Here is a 14811-nt window from a genome sequence, read left to right as displayed (position 1 = left end):
TTAACTTATGGGAGTCATTTCTTTCCTACAGCTAGGGTCCTGAATATCAAATGAAGGTCAGGCTTAGGAGCAAATGTCTCTATCTGCTGAGCTCTTACAGCCCAATAATCTTTCTTTAAAAAAAGCTAGTGTTGCCGGGCGGTGGTGGCGCACGCCTTTAATCCCAGCACTCGGGAGGCAGAGCCAGGCGGATCTCTGTGAGTTCGAGGCCAGCCTGGTCTCCAAAGCGAGTTCCAGGAAAGGCGCAAAGCTACACAGAGAAACCCTGTCTCGAAAAACCAAAAAAAAAAAAAAAAAAAAAGCTAGTGCTGGGCATTGGTGGCGCACACCTTTAATCCCAGCACTTGGGAAGCATAGGTGGGCGGGATCTCAGTGAGTTCATGGCCAGGCTGGTCTACAGAGCAAGTTCCAGGACAGCTGGAACCACAGAGAAACCCTGTCTCAAAAAAACCACACACACACACACCTTGTTAAATAACAAAATCAGTGCATCTTATAAATGACTTTCACTCTGGGCCTTAGCATCATCCTCCCTGTACAAATTCATGTAACAGGAACATGGAGTAAATGGAGAAGCAGCAAATGCACAGCCTGAGCAGAAAGAGGTATAAGCAAAGGAGCACCTGTAGGGCTGCAGGAGCAGAAATAAGGATGCTGGAGGACAGTGGTACAGTGAGTGCTTGGTATACTGCTGTCATTAATTTGTCTCAGGATCTGGAACTTTACCATCTGACAGCAAAGATCAACCCTAAGAGACAGTCTTACTTCAAACCACAGTCCCTGGTAGCCCTCTGCCCTATACCTGTGGAATCTTGGTCCGGCACTGTTCTTACAGCCAAGTTTAACGTGTAAGTTGCCTCTTTTGCTGTCTTAGCTGAAGAATAAAACCAACTTCAACATTTCTCATGGGAAGAACTTAGTGGAATGAATAGTTTTATCCTTCTGTTTAGAATCTTAACAGAAACTTAAGGATTATAACAGGTCTTTCTTTGGACCTCCAGTTCCTAAATAATGACACAGAGACTTATTAACTATGAAAACTTGGCCTTAGCTTAGGCTTGTTCCCAACTAACTCTTGTAACTTAACTTAACCCTTTTAATCTATTTCCTGCCACGTGCCTCAGTTACGTCTGACTTCTTCTAATTCTGGCTGGCGAATCTCGGCCTGGTTCTTCCCTGGAATTCCGTCCCCTCCCCACCCCGAAATCCTACCTATCCTGTCCTGCCTAGCTATTGGCCATTCAGATCTTTATTAAACCAATCAGAAGGTGCCTTGGCAGAGACACATCGTCACAGTGTACAAAAAGATTATCCCACAACAAAGGATTTATCGAGATGAAACATAAGGTGGTCCCTAAAAGGGAAATTTAAAATTAAAGTGTGATGGTCCTTCTCTTCAGATGGTTATGTTACCACTGGGCAACACAGACCAGAAACCACCACAACTAAGGTATTAAGAAACCCAGAAAAAAATAAAAATAAAAACTAAGGTGGTGATATACACCTTTAATCCTGCACTCAAAAAGGCAGAGGCAGAGATCTCTGAGTTCAAGGCCAGCCAAGGTGACCTTGTCTCAATCCTATCCCTTAAATGATAACAGAAAGACACCTAAAGCCCACTTCAACAAGGGCCCATGGAAAGGCCTCTTTTCCCATTGTAACTTACAACACTATCTGAAATTACCCATTTCAAAGTAAGAGCACACAATGAAATTTCAGTGCATTCTCAGCTCATGCTTTATTGCTAAAAACATACACATACAGGTGCAGTTTCAAACTCTCAAAACAGTTCCTTTTCCAAGGAGTCAAATGTCTTCAAAACTCCCAAAGATGCATAGATTAAGAAGCTGCCTTTTGTAGTGCTTCAAACATTCAGTGAAGCTCTTTTACATCACCTTGTATACATCAATGGCGCAATGGAAGATAACACGGAAGAGCAAGCAAACAGCAACACCTGTGCTTGAAGGGCAGACGTCACTCCACTGTCAGGGAGATTCCTTGAATGTTCGTAATCCTTTTCCTTACAAGAATGGGTGGGTTAAGGTTAATGCCCAGACTAGTAATGTTTAAAGACTGATAACATGCTGGCAGAAAGAATATCTGTTTGATCCTTGGGATGGGGTGTCAGTGCTGAGGACTGGCCCCAGGGCCTAAGTGTTCTCCAAGAGCTATATCCCAAGCCAAACAAACAAACAAACAAAAAAAAGCACATTTAAATTAAGGACATAGCACACCATTACCAAAGGTGTCAGAATGTTTAGAAAATATCAGTAATCGTAAGTATATTCTGACTTTGAAGGTGTTTATAAGTCTGAGCTCTACCAAATATACATTTAATTTTCCTGTGTGATCTGTTTTAATTGACTTTAGTGGACTATTAGGAAGCGAGTGTTAGAAGAAAGAACTCTGACCTTACATCTTTCTTGGTTAGCAGATATATCAGTAAGAGGCAAAGAACATTTTTATTTGGGATACATCACACACCTCCATTCCTGTATTTCAGTCAGAAGCAAACACCACACTGACAACTCTAATTCAGTTCTGAACGATGGAAGTACCATTCTAGGTGACGTCCATAGCAAAGCTCCACAGAAAAGGTTAAAATCAATCTCAAACTAGTTTTCCATCATGTAACAGGTAAATTGGATTAAACCCAGTGAAACAGTTTTATCTGAATTCTATTTAGGTCTTTCACACATTATAAATACTTTTCATTATTTGTCAAAACTATTTGTTGCTTGGATCATTTCCAAGTCAAGAAGTCTAAGCGGTTCTTAGCTTCCACCATGGGTTTTGGCAGTGCTGGCAACTGAACCCTTTTCTCAGCTAAACGCTCTGCCATTAGATGACACTTCTGCTCCTTTCACCATCTTTGTTCACCTAAATACACATCTTTTTTGGAAGAAGAGAAACTTTTCCTGTCCATCAGGAATCAAAAGTTTTAGGCAAGATCCACACTTTGACCATCTCATCTAGAGTGAAACTGTAGCTCAATGGCTGTAAATGCAGCAACAAGTGCAATCAAAACAGCAACGGCAGTACTTCCGTAACTCTGCAGAGACCCTCTGAGTGCTGGGTCCCTTACAGATGGTCCGTATCAGTACCTTCCAGATCAGATGCCTCATTACTGAAAAACCGAAGTATGTGCACACTGATGCTATACACCTCCAAGATACTAATTTGCCTCCTGCAAAGGAGTCTAGCTATGGCACTAAGGCTGGCTTCTGCCTATTCAGGGACCGCAGAGCATGCATCTGGCTTAATCTATAGTTTTAAGAAATCCCAAACTTAGTCTACATAAACCTAATCGAGCAAGTCCCATAGCTGGTTGTTTTGCAAACTGAACACTTATTTCTGAAGTAAGATGACCCTACTTAGTCTATGTCCCGACTCTTCTGGAACCCTGCACCATTCTGTTATAGCAGCTTATTCAACATGCTTAGTTTATCTTGTATTTGCAAACATGCTTGGGAATAAATATAGCTAGGAAACAGAGCAAGCATTGCTTGCTGTATTCCTAATAGTTTGAATGTCTTGTGGTTGCCCCTTATTTATCTTGTACTTCCCATTTTTCAATGGAAGCAAGACAATCTTTAATTAGAAAACAAAAATAATTCAAACAATAAAACCAAGCTATTGGTTCAAGTATCTATTGCTTCATTATTGATAAATGCATATAGAAAATTACTAGTAACTACCTAATAATGAAAATTCAACCATGCATTAAAATGTTAGCATTCTAGAATCAGTTATGGGCCTGCTACTATTGCTTACACTTTCAACCAGGCCTGGTTTTAATAAACATGCAAACCCTTTGATTCAGAACTGGGGGAAAAGCAATGATACATGCAAATTCAACTGAATATTGTCAGTCAAATTCTTTAGAGATGCAGTCAGGTACATTTATCTACTACAATGCTGCTTCAAAACAGAAATAAGTCATATACAAAAAGGCTAAACTGAAGACTTCTGTTTAGTTCTAAAAGGCTTAGCTAGAAATCCTGGCCCTTTGAGGATAAAGAATAAGTTGAAAGCCCTGGGAAAAAGGAACTGAGGTGACTGTCTTCAGGGAGCAGTAAGTTTTCTGGGCCACTTACTGAGAGCTGTAGGGGTGGTAGGATACTTAGGCAGAATGGTTTCTTTTCTGATTCACATTAATGAACAGCTCCCTGGGGAAAGGTAAGGAGCAGAGCTACAACAATGTAAACTCAAGCAGTAATGCCCTGAAATTTAGCATAGCCCTCTGCATTTTAAAACTCTTGGTCAAGGGGTTCTTCCAAAATGGTATAATTAATAGCCAAGCAATGTTCTAAATAAACTAGAGACAGTTTGCTTGCATCTACAGCACCATGAGAATGTAAACTCCTGAAGGCTAGGGGGTCTCTTCATATTTTGCATATCACAGGTACATAAAGAGTGAACAAGAGACTACAGAAAGACCGAATACTAATTACCTACATACTTTTGAGACCACAAAATCTTGTAGCATAGTTTTACACTTAGAACCATAAACATGGCTGTTAAGGGTAATTTCTGATGTAATTGAATTAGCCATGTCTCCATGATCATGCAGGTGTCTGAATATTGCTTGGTTGTCCCAAAACCTAACATGGACAGGACAGGACATTTAAAGAGAAACTATACTCAGTATAGCCTTTCCCCTCCCCTTAGGCTTGTAATAAAATAATTCAAGAGAGTCTGAGATCTACAAAACTACTCTTTAACTTTTTTCCCCTGGGAAAACCAAGGAACACAGACCCAGATCTTTTCACTGTTCAAGTAGCTACGATGGACATGAGGTAAAGGAAGTGAGGAATCACCCCAGTTCCACTCTTGTATCTTGATGTGAGCTGTGTGATTCCTCAGATCGAGAAGAGAATGAGTTTGCTGGGTTCTCCTTGTTAAAAACTATGCAGTCACACACAGGCCATAAGCTTCATTACATACATGTATCAGACATACAGACAACCCCCAGCCTGGGTACTGCCCAGTCATTTTGTTTACCTTTAACTCCTAACTTTCTTCATCCTAAGTACAAGGAAAAACCAGCAAGTTCTTGAGGCTCCCCCGCTTCCTCCAACACACCAATCACACAACCTTTTCCTTTTGGAAAAGTAGCCAGGAAGCCCATGAACAAAGGTTACAAAGCATACATCATTCTACACAGTAAATAACTATTAATAGAAACAATTTAAGCAAGATCCCTACATGTTGGCTTCACTGGGATTGTAGAAGTACATTTGTTTCCAGATTAAGCACTAGAAAGATTTCAACAGCTGTAAACTCTAGGGAAACAAAATAGGGTCTTTAACACATATATGAAAGTTGGTATTTTTCACGCAGATATATTCATATACATTCATAGTTTTAAATGCTTTTTAACTTAGGATGTATTTTCCTTTTGTGGACTCTGTGAGACTGCAGAGGTCCACAAATTCAAATAGTAAGTACTCAACCATACACCTCTGTGAACACAAATTACTATACATGAGAAACTGTTATTGCTACTAAATTCCACCTCCTCAACATTTTTAGTTCATTTATGGCTTTTATTTTTTGCAATAGGAAATATCCTTTCCTATATACTGTGCTACTTTATATGCATTACTTTTTCAAGTTTTTTTAATTTTTCCTTTGTTTCTTAAATTGAAATGCTTTTCAGAAGCAGATTCTCCCAGGCGCTGGCCACCTACTTGATATTCTACGGGGATCTATTCCTGGGTCCCTTACTAGACTCATACCTAGTCTGTGGGGGAAAAAAAAGTCACATTAAAAACAGTTTTACATTTTCTATCATACTAATGTAATGCATGTTAATAAGTCCTAGACTCTCTTTTCTTTTGGTTTTCTGAGACAGGATCTCATGTAGCTCAGGTTAACCTCCAATTCACTATACAGCAAAGGATAACCTTGAACCCCTGATCCTCCTGCCTCAGCTTCCCAAATGCTGGGACTGCAGGAATGCACCACCACATCTGGCAGGCTCTAATTCTAAAATTAGAACAAAACAAAACACAACAACCTACAACACTCCAGAAAACTGTTACTTCCAAGTTTCCTAGGCAGCTTTTAGAGGTAGGAATTCCATTTTACTGAAAACTTTCTTTTTTAAAACAAAGCAACTACTTTATTTCCATAAGGAAAGTAGAAAAAAGCCTAGAGTACAGGATACTCCAAACTGCTGACAAGGTTCTGCAATTAACACACATGCTGCAAACAGGAAAGGAAATGGCCACAGATTAAACATTCCAAAGCAATTAGCATAGCATCTCAGACATGCAAAATAGAAAATAATTCTCTGGACACAAATAGGGAAAATGAACCCAAGACATATAAAACAGACAATGTAAGAACAAGCTAGCTTCAAACTAAGAGAGCAAGACTTAACCATGAAATGAGGCCTTGCCTTGAGGACTGAAAAGCTGCAAAGGCAGTGCTACTTTGTGAAAGGCTAACATTTCCCTAAGCACAATGTTTCTCAATGTGAACCCACATTTCTGTTCAGACATTAGTTGTTTTGGCCTTTATCTCCTATCCCCAGGGAGAATATCACAGATTCATACACGAAAAAAGTAAAGGTCAAGGATTTTCCACTCTTTTTACACTACTAGTTATTATCAATATTTCATCCTGAAGTTTAAAATTATACTAAATTCATGCACTAACCCCTAACATGGCACTACAATATGCTACCAAGCACTACTGCTTACAAAACTATACACATCTCAAAATGGAAGACATTGGTGATTTTGTTGTTCTTAAACAACTTGTAACACTTGTCCACAAGTATTAAAATATACATATATATATATTTATATTGCACATATCCCGTTTTTGTTTAATAACTCCAAAAGAAAAACTGCCAGCTTACATGGAGAAGGGAGGAGGCCCGGCTACAGTTGGAAGCACAGCTCTAAAATGGTAGTTTTTGCTGCTAGTAAGAAAACCCAAGCAAGACTATGAAATGGAAATGTACCGCACACCAGGCAACCACAACTGGCATGTCCCCAGGTGTGAAATGCCATCTGGTGCTAACAATGCAGGGCACAGGAGCATCTTTGATAAAGCACACTCAACACCTGAAGGTTTAAGCTACAAACCCGAAGAATCTGGAGCAAAAGATGGCACCTCCTTGGTGTTGACAGCCCTGCCCAAGGGCCATATCCCACAAAGTTGCCCAAAGGCATCTATGAGATGCTGGGTCACCAGCTAGTTTCCATTGTCTTCTAAATGAAAATATAAGTGGCTGGGGTACTTAAAGAGAGAAAAATTGGGTTATATTTTTGTTTCATTTTGAGACAGGGTCTGTCATTCAGGCTGGCCTTGATCTTGTGGCCAATCATCCTGTCTCAGCCTCCAAACTGCTGTGGTTACAGGTGTGGGCTACCAAGCCTAGCAATTTAGGTTACCTTTCACTCTGTATTTCTCTAGTGTTTAATCATTATTTGCTCTCATTAAAAGGTTATTTATAATAAGTATTTTATAAAAAAAGCTTTTGTATAAATTCAAATTTGTTGCCCAATCTGAATAACCATTAGAATGTTCAACATTTCCTAATTTTGATCATTTCTATGACTCAAATTCACAGCACTGGGAAATGGTTCCAGAAATCAGCTCCAACAGCACCTGTTCCTAACTCTAGCAACCTTAAAATTCCTTCTCTATTGGCAACCATTGAAAACAACAGTTCACTCCCTTGTAAAAGCCTGGCATCCCATAAAATAGACTTCTGTTGATTTGGAAGCAAAGAGAGGTTTTCATGATGGTTCCTCATAACTGTTAAAGGAAAAATGAACACACATCATTTCTTATTGGAACTAGTTTTCTCAAGGTCTTCCCAACCCTGAACCTGAATTTCCTCTAAATCTACAGTCACTTGGAACAAGGTCCACACTTCTTATTTGACCCGCTTTTCTTATTTGAAGTTTTGTTCAGATCCTGAATTTCTTCCAAGAGTATAGTGAACCGACCACAGGACTGGGAACATTGCTTCTGAGATCCATTCTCTGGTAAGAAAGTTCAATTCAAACTGGGAAAATTTACCTGAGTCCCAGAATTTCAGCCTTACATTACATTATCACCTAGAAAAATAAATGTCCAAGTACCCATCTTGGGATGAAGGTTATTTATGCTTTTATAACAAATGCAACTACATAATGTAAAAATCTAAAAAGTCAGATGCTGCTACATTAGACATCGCGGCTTCTTTTTCTCAGAAGAGGATTTACACGCCCCCTTTGAGTTATTTTTTCCTTCACTCCTGTATATTCAAAGTGGAAGGCGAGTTATACCATAGGGTCCATCACATATCACACATGTCACTTTCCTTCAGCCACAGCCACATGGAAAACCGAAGTCTCATGTGCTACATGGGATTCCACAAAAAAAGAATATAATCTCGGAAAACAAAAGTGGTGTTACTGGGCTCATTTTTCTTTTCTTTTCTGCTGTTTTTGAGACAGTCTCACCATGTGGCCAAAGCTGGACCCGAACTTCTGATCTTCCTGCCTCAGCCTCCCAAGCACTGGCCGTATGAGGCAAGCATCACCCCAGCCTGTTCTCTTCCCACTCCCAACTAGCCACAGGCCTAGCTGGTCCTTCCTGAGAAGGATGAAAAAAACAAAGCAAAACAGACAAAGCTCAAACACTTAAGACCATCAAACTGTCTGAAGCCTTCTCATAAATGACAGCTTTCTTCTCCAAGAGAAAAATCCTGTTAGAAAATGTGGATTTATACACATAAAAATGTGACTCTGCACACACACACTGCAATGGTTTCACCCCCGTAAGAAAGCAACCTTGGTATCCTGCCTTTTGCTTTTATCATAACAGAGACTTGTTTTTGTCCAGGAAATTCTGTCAAAGGGTGAGCTAGGAGTTAGTTGATGTTTCTTTCACCTCCAATTATAATGAATATTTGGAATTTACCACTGCAGTCTCAACTGTGCTTATAATAGTGTTAAAACTGGCAGACTTAAAAACAAATCAAAATGAAACCTGAAGTCACCCACACTTGGCATTTGTTTAGTTTTGTTGTTTGGAGCTTTTAAAAGGAAGAATTCACGATGCACAACCTAAGCACCTGTTTCCAATTAAACACCTTCCTTCCACTTGCAAATGGTGTCTTTCTAATGAAGGAACTGCAGCAGAAGCCTCAGGCTAGTTGGTTTCTCCTGAACTCAGCAGGACAGCTGCATCCCAGACTCCTTTCTGCTGAGTGAGATGGCGTTAAGGAAAGGCAGGCAGGCGAGCAGTCTCTCCATTCCAAACCATGGAAGTGTGTGTAGAAAGACACCCACATTTCACCAAGGGAAGCAGCTGGATCAAAGAACCAGGACGCCCCACTGAGAAGACAACACAGACATTCCTGGAAAAAAACATCAAATTTCAAATAGGAAGATTAGGACAGGGACTCCTATGTAAACTTACGTTTAAAATCAGTATTTAAAACATACACACACATGCACACATGAATATTTTAGTTAGGTGTGCTGTGTTCACTTGTAGCTTGCAGTACTGAGGCTCAGGCACAGGGATTACAGAGTTCAAAGCCAGGCTGAGACATAGGTAATGAGACCGTGCCATAAACTAATGACATCTTTTCTATCCCTCAAAATGAAACCTCATGAGGCTGGAGATGGCTCAGCAGTTAAGAACACTTGTGCTTGCAGAGGACCCTAGTTCAGTTCCCAACATCCAGTGGTGGATTATAACAGGGCACACACATGTGGGGAAAACATTCATACACATAAGGTAAATCCAAAAAGAAAAAAATGTTTAATTAAAACAAACAAAAAAACTCTTGGGCAGCACAAGTCATAACTTAATGATAAAGTGTTTGGTTTTGTTGTTTTGTTTTTGGTTTTTCGAGACAGGGTTTCTCTGGGTAGCCTTGGCTGTCCTGGAACTAGCTCTGCAGACCAGGCTAGCCTCAAACTCACAGAGATCCACCTGTCTCTACCTCTTAAGTGCTAGGATTAAAGGTGTGCATCACCAGTACCAAACTGATAGAGTGCTTTTGTAGCATAAGGTAAGCCCTGGGTTCAAACCATAGGATAGTTTAAAATAATAATAAAAGTAAAAGTAAAATCCTGCGTCCATTAAACACCATTTCAGCAGATTATAGTGGCATAAGCCTATAATCCTAGCGCCTGAGAGGCAGAAGCAAGAGGATCACCACATATTTAAGTCAACTTGGTCTACATGGCAAATTCCTGGAGAGCCAGGGCTACAAAGAGAAAAACTGTCTTGAAAAAACCAAAAACCAAAACAAACAAACAAACAACAAAAACCACCGAAAAAACAAAAACCTAGGACCTTGCATCCTAAGCAAGCCATCAACTCCAGTCTTCAGTTCTCTGTTTATTTGATTAATAATATTTATTTATGTATGAGTGTTTTCCTGCATGTATTTACACTACATACATGCCTGATGCCCATCATGTCAGAAGAAGGTGTTGGGTGTCATTGGGTGCTAGGAGTAGAATCTGGAGGTCCCTGAAAGAACAGCCAATGCTTTTAACCATTGAGGCAACTCTCTAGGCCCTACAATGGTCTTTGTTGGCTAGCTGACTGGTTGTATTATGATAGGGTCTGTCTGTGTCAGCCAGCCTGGCCTTGAATTCCCAATTCTCCCGCTTCAGCCTTTTAATTACTGAATTTTTTTCCTTTTTTTGTTTTTTTTTTTTTTGAGACAGGGTTTCTCTGTGTAGTTTTGGTGCCTGTCCTGGATCTCACTCTGTAGACCAGGCTGACCTCGAACTCAGAGAGATCTGCCTGGCTCTGGGATTACAGGCGTGCGTCACCACCGCCCAGCTACTGAACTGTTTTTACGAAGTTGTTTTGGTTTTGGAGACAGTGTCTCACTGTATAGCCTTCTCTAACTCTATGTAGAGCAGAGGCCTTGAACCCAAGAGAATTGCCTGCCTCTGCTTACCCAGTGCTGGGACCAAAGGCATGTGCCACTAAGGTCCTGGTTTTGATCCTTATTACCTCAAAATAAAAATAATAGAATTGAAGTGGGTGCTGAGAACATGGCTTATTTGGTAAAGTGCCTGTTGTTCAAATGAGTTTGGATCCCAGCTTCACGGAACAGCACATGAGCATAATCCCAGTGCTGGGAAGGAGATGGGAAGATCTCTGGGGCTAACTAACCAGCTGGTCTAACCAAAACTGGTCAGCTCCAGGTTTAGTGAGAAAACTACCTAAAAAATAAGGTGGAGAGAATACGATGAAGACACTTGACATCAACTCCTAAACTCCACAGCACACTCTAACATATATACACGCACACACACAAATGACATTTATTTTTTAATCAGTTTATATTTTTCAATTTAATTAAATATGAACGTTTTCTGTACGAAATGAAATTATTGGTTGGGTAAGTGATTTATCATCTTACTGTATCTGCTTTGGTTAAAATATAAAATAGAGGGGTTGGGGATTTAGCTCAGTGGTAGAGCGCTTGCCTAGCAAGCGCAAGGCCCTGGGTTCGGTCCTCAGCTCTGGGGAAAAAATAAATAAATAAAATATATGTGTGGTCACATGAGCCTATGTGCAAGTTTGCACAAACACACACACATGATAGATAATAATTACCAATGACTCGGTCTTTTGGTTTTTTTTTTTTAAAGCCTTTTTTTTAAAAGATTGATTGATTGATTATGTATACAGTGTTCTGCCTGCATATATGCCTGCAGGTCAGAAGAAGGCATCAGATCTCATTACAGATGGTTGTAAGCCACCATGTGGTTGTTGGGAATTGAACTCGGGACCTCTGGAAGAGCAGTCACTGCTCTTAACCTCTGAGCCACCTCTCTAGCCCTCTTTTTTTTTTTTTTTTTTTGAGACAGGGTTTCTCTGTGTAGCCCTGGCTGCTCTGGAATTCATTCTGTAGACCAGGCTGGTCTCGAACTCAGAGATTGCCAGCCTCTGCCTCTGCTTCCCAAGTGCTGGGATTAAAGGTGCGTCACCACTGCCCAATGGTCTTTGGGTTTTATTTATTAAAACAAATGTCTTACTATGTAGCCCAGATTAGTTTCAAACTCAATCTTCACCTCAATTTCCCAAATCCCAAGCGCTGAGAATAAACATGTGCCATAGTGTCTGGCTTGTAGTCATTTTTATATTTATCTGCTGCTGAAGTTAACAGTTTAGTGTTTTAATTCTATTGCTATAACAGTATTTGAATGATTATCCCATTACTACTTACTTGCCAAGTCCTGAGTTCAGAATTCTGAGCTGAATATAAAAGCACCTAAGGTCACGAAAATATTCATCCTGTGTGCTAAGGTTCCTGAAAATAAAAAGAACAGAAAGGTAAGTGTTGTAGCTTCTTTTCTATTGCTGTGATAAGACACCATCATTTAAGTGAGCTTATAGTTTCAGAGGGTCAGAGTCCATGATGGCAGAGCAAAAGCATGGTGGTAGCAACAGTGAGCTCACATCTCTCACAGCAAATAGGAGGGAGAGAGAGACTCAACAGGAATGACTCTGGGTCTTTTGGCCCCTCAAAGCCTGACCCTAGTGATACACACCTCTAAGACCTAATCCTTCCCAAACAGTTCCACCAACTTGGGACCAAGTATTCAACCATGAGTCAATGGGGGGGAGGGGGGTATTCTTATTCAAACCACCTAAGCAAGGATATACACAGCCATTACTAATACTACAAGTATTCCTATACAACCATTCTAAGAAAAATACACTCTCATAAGTATTCTAAGCAGGGCGGTGGTGGCGCACGCCTTTAATCCCAGCACTCGGGAGGCAGAGCCAGGAGGATCTCTGTGAGTTCGAGGCCAGCCTGGGCTACCAAGTGAGTTCCAGGAAAAGGCGCAAAGCTACACAGAGAAACCCTGTCTCGAAAAACCAAAAAATTAAAAAAAAATAAATAAATAAATAAAAATAAGTATTCTAAAAGAATAACCAGCCGGGAGGTGATGGTGCAAGCCTTTCTTCCCAGCATTCGGGAGGCAGAGCCAAGAGGATCTCTGTGAGTTTGAAGCCAGCCTGGTCTACAGAGTCAGATCCAGGACAGGCACCAAAACTACACAGAGAAACCCTGTCTCGAAAGAAAAGAAAAAAAGAATAACCATAAAGTCACTTTCTGTCTACCTACAGTGGAACTAATGTTTAAAAACATCAACATTTTTGGAGAAGTAGTTCTGAAGCTTTTATCCAACACTTAGAATTTATGATACTAGGGGGCTGGAGAGTTGGCTCAGCGGTTAAGAGGACTGACTGCTCTTCCAGAGGACCAGAGTTCAATGCCCAGCACTCACATGGCAGCTCACAACTGTCTGTAATTCCAGTTCCAGGGGATCTGGCACCTTCACAGACATACATGCAGGCAAAACACCAATGTACATAAAATAAAAATAAATAGAAAAAATAATAATAATTTATGATACCGTGGAGTATTTCTGGAGGGGAAAAAAAGTGTAACTGTGCATACACATACACACACACACACACACACACACACACACACACACACCACACATATTCCAGGCCTCTGCACCAACACACCCAGCATATGCCTCACCAATCCAGAAATCAGAAGCACAGACCTATGAAGAATTTAACTGAGAGCCAACAAAGGGGCCCCAAATTACAGAGCTGCCCCATAAAATGAAATAAGAACCGAATACAAATATCTTAGAATACTAATACTTTGTAGTCACTCCAGCTACACAAATAATATTCTAACAGTATTTCCAAAACTATAGTTCTTAAAAATTTATAATTTTTAAAAAAAAAAAAGCATCGTAAACCGTTCCCCTTAATTCTGGGTAAGATTTCAACAACGGTGACTTTCACTGTCAGCCGAAATTAATGCGCCATAAGGACATTATCAGGGCGTACAAGGACAACGCTGCTTACTACGGTCATAAAAGTTTGCAGGTGCGAGCAGAGGTAAAGGCTGAAGGGCCTATCTGTAATACACACCCAGAGGGTGATACCAGAGGGAGCCTGTTACCTCACATCTCAAGGTCAACGCGCTGGGGACACCAAACACCCAGAGCTGCAACAGGCCTCATTGTTACCTTAACTGAGGACGCCTTCGGTAACAGGTCACCGCAGATGTCAAAAACAATACGGAGATAGGTATTCCTAGAGAAATAAGTGGGCGATGAACCCCGCGCCTTCCAGACACAGCCCGCGCGAGTGCGATCGTGGAGGGCTGGGTTAAAGCACACAGCGGCCAAAGCGAAGGGCACAGGGAAGGGCGTGGAGCGCGGGAACGGAAGGACGCCGCGGCCACATCCCAGGAGGCGGCGCGGGCCGACCCGACGCGGCGGCAAGGGAAAGCCCTGTACCGCCCAGGCCCCGCCGGCTCCCGCATTAGGCTCGTCGCCATCCCGCCCCGTACCACGCCGCCCCACCGGCTGCTCGTCACCCGGTGAACGGACGGCCTTCTCGGCTCACCTCACACGGTCCCGCACAAGTACTCGGCCTCTCGCGGGAGGCCCGCCCGGGCCCGGAGGCCAGCCGCCCGGGTAACGCCTCACTCCGCCATCTTTCCTCCTTCTCCGAGCCGCCAACCCCGGGGCGGAGACGCGAAAGGTCCCGCCCCGCCTCTGAGTGCTGATTGGATAGCACCTTGCTCGCGCGCTCTCCTTCCGTCGCAGATTGGCTGGAAGGTACATCAATCAGCACGCTTTCCCTCTCTGGTTCTATTTTTTTGTTGTTGGAGCTGTATGCTCAGGTTGAAGTTAAAGAGGAAAGTGGTTACTGTAATTCACTTGAGGAAAAAAAAAAAAGTCCGCACGGAGGCAGTCTCATTTTCCAGTAAGATAGTGTGGC

General features: G+C 41.5%; 1 long non-coding RNA gene across 1 annotated transcript; it reads right to left on the bottom strand.

The window, feature by feature from the left end:
• Window positions 1–1713: 1713 nt before the first annotated feature.
• On the bottom strand, window positions 1714–14574 carry LOC131909506 (uncharacterized). Its single transcript, XR_009378868.1, has 3 exons — window positions 14434–14574; window positions 12215–12298; window positions 1714–9367 (listed from the first exon to the last, which is right to left on the bottom strand). It is a non-coding gene; the product is annotated as an uncharacterized LOC131909506 (long non-coding RNA).
• Between the last annotated feature and the right edge of the window lie 237 nt (window positions 14575–14811).

Source organism: Peromyscus eremicus, chromosome 4 (assembly GCF_949786415.1).
Source record: "Peromyscus eremicus chromosome 4, PerEre_H2_v1, whole genome shotgun sequence".
In the NCBI taxonomy this organism is placed as follows: domain Eukaryota; kingdom Metazoa; phylum Chordata; class Mammalia; order Rodentia; family Cricetidae; genus Peromyscus; species Peromyscus eremicus.
The sequence above is the reverse complement of the archived record's forward strand: the minus strand, read 5'-3'. Positions and strand labels throughout refer to the sequence as shown.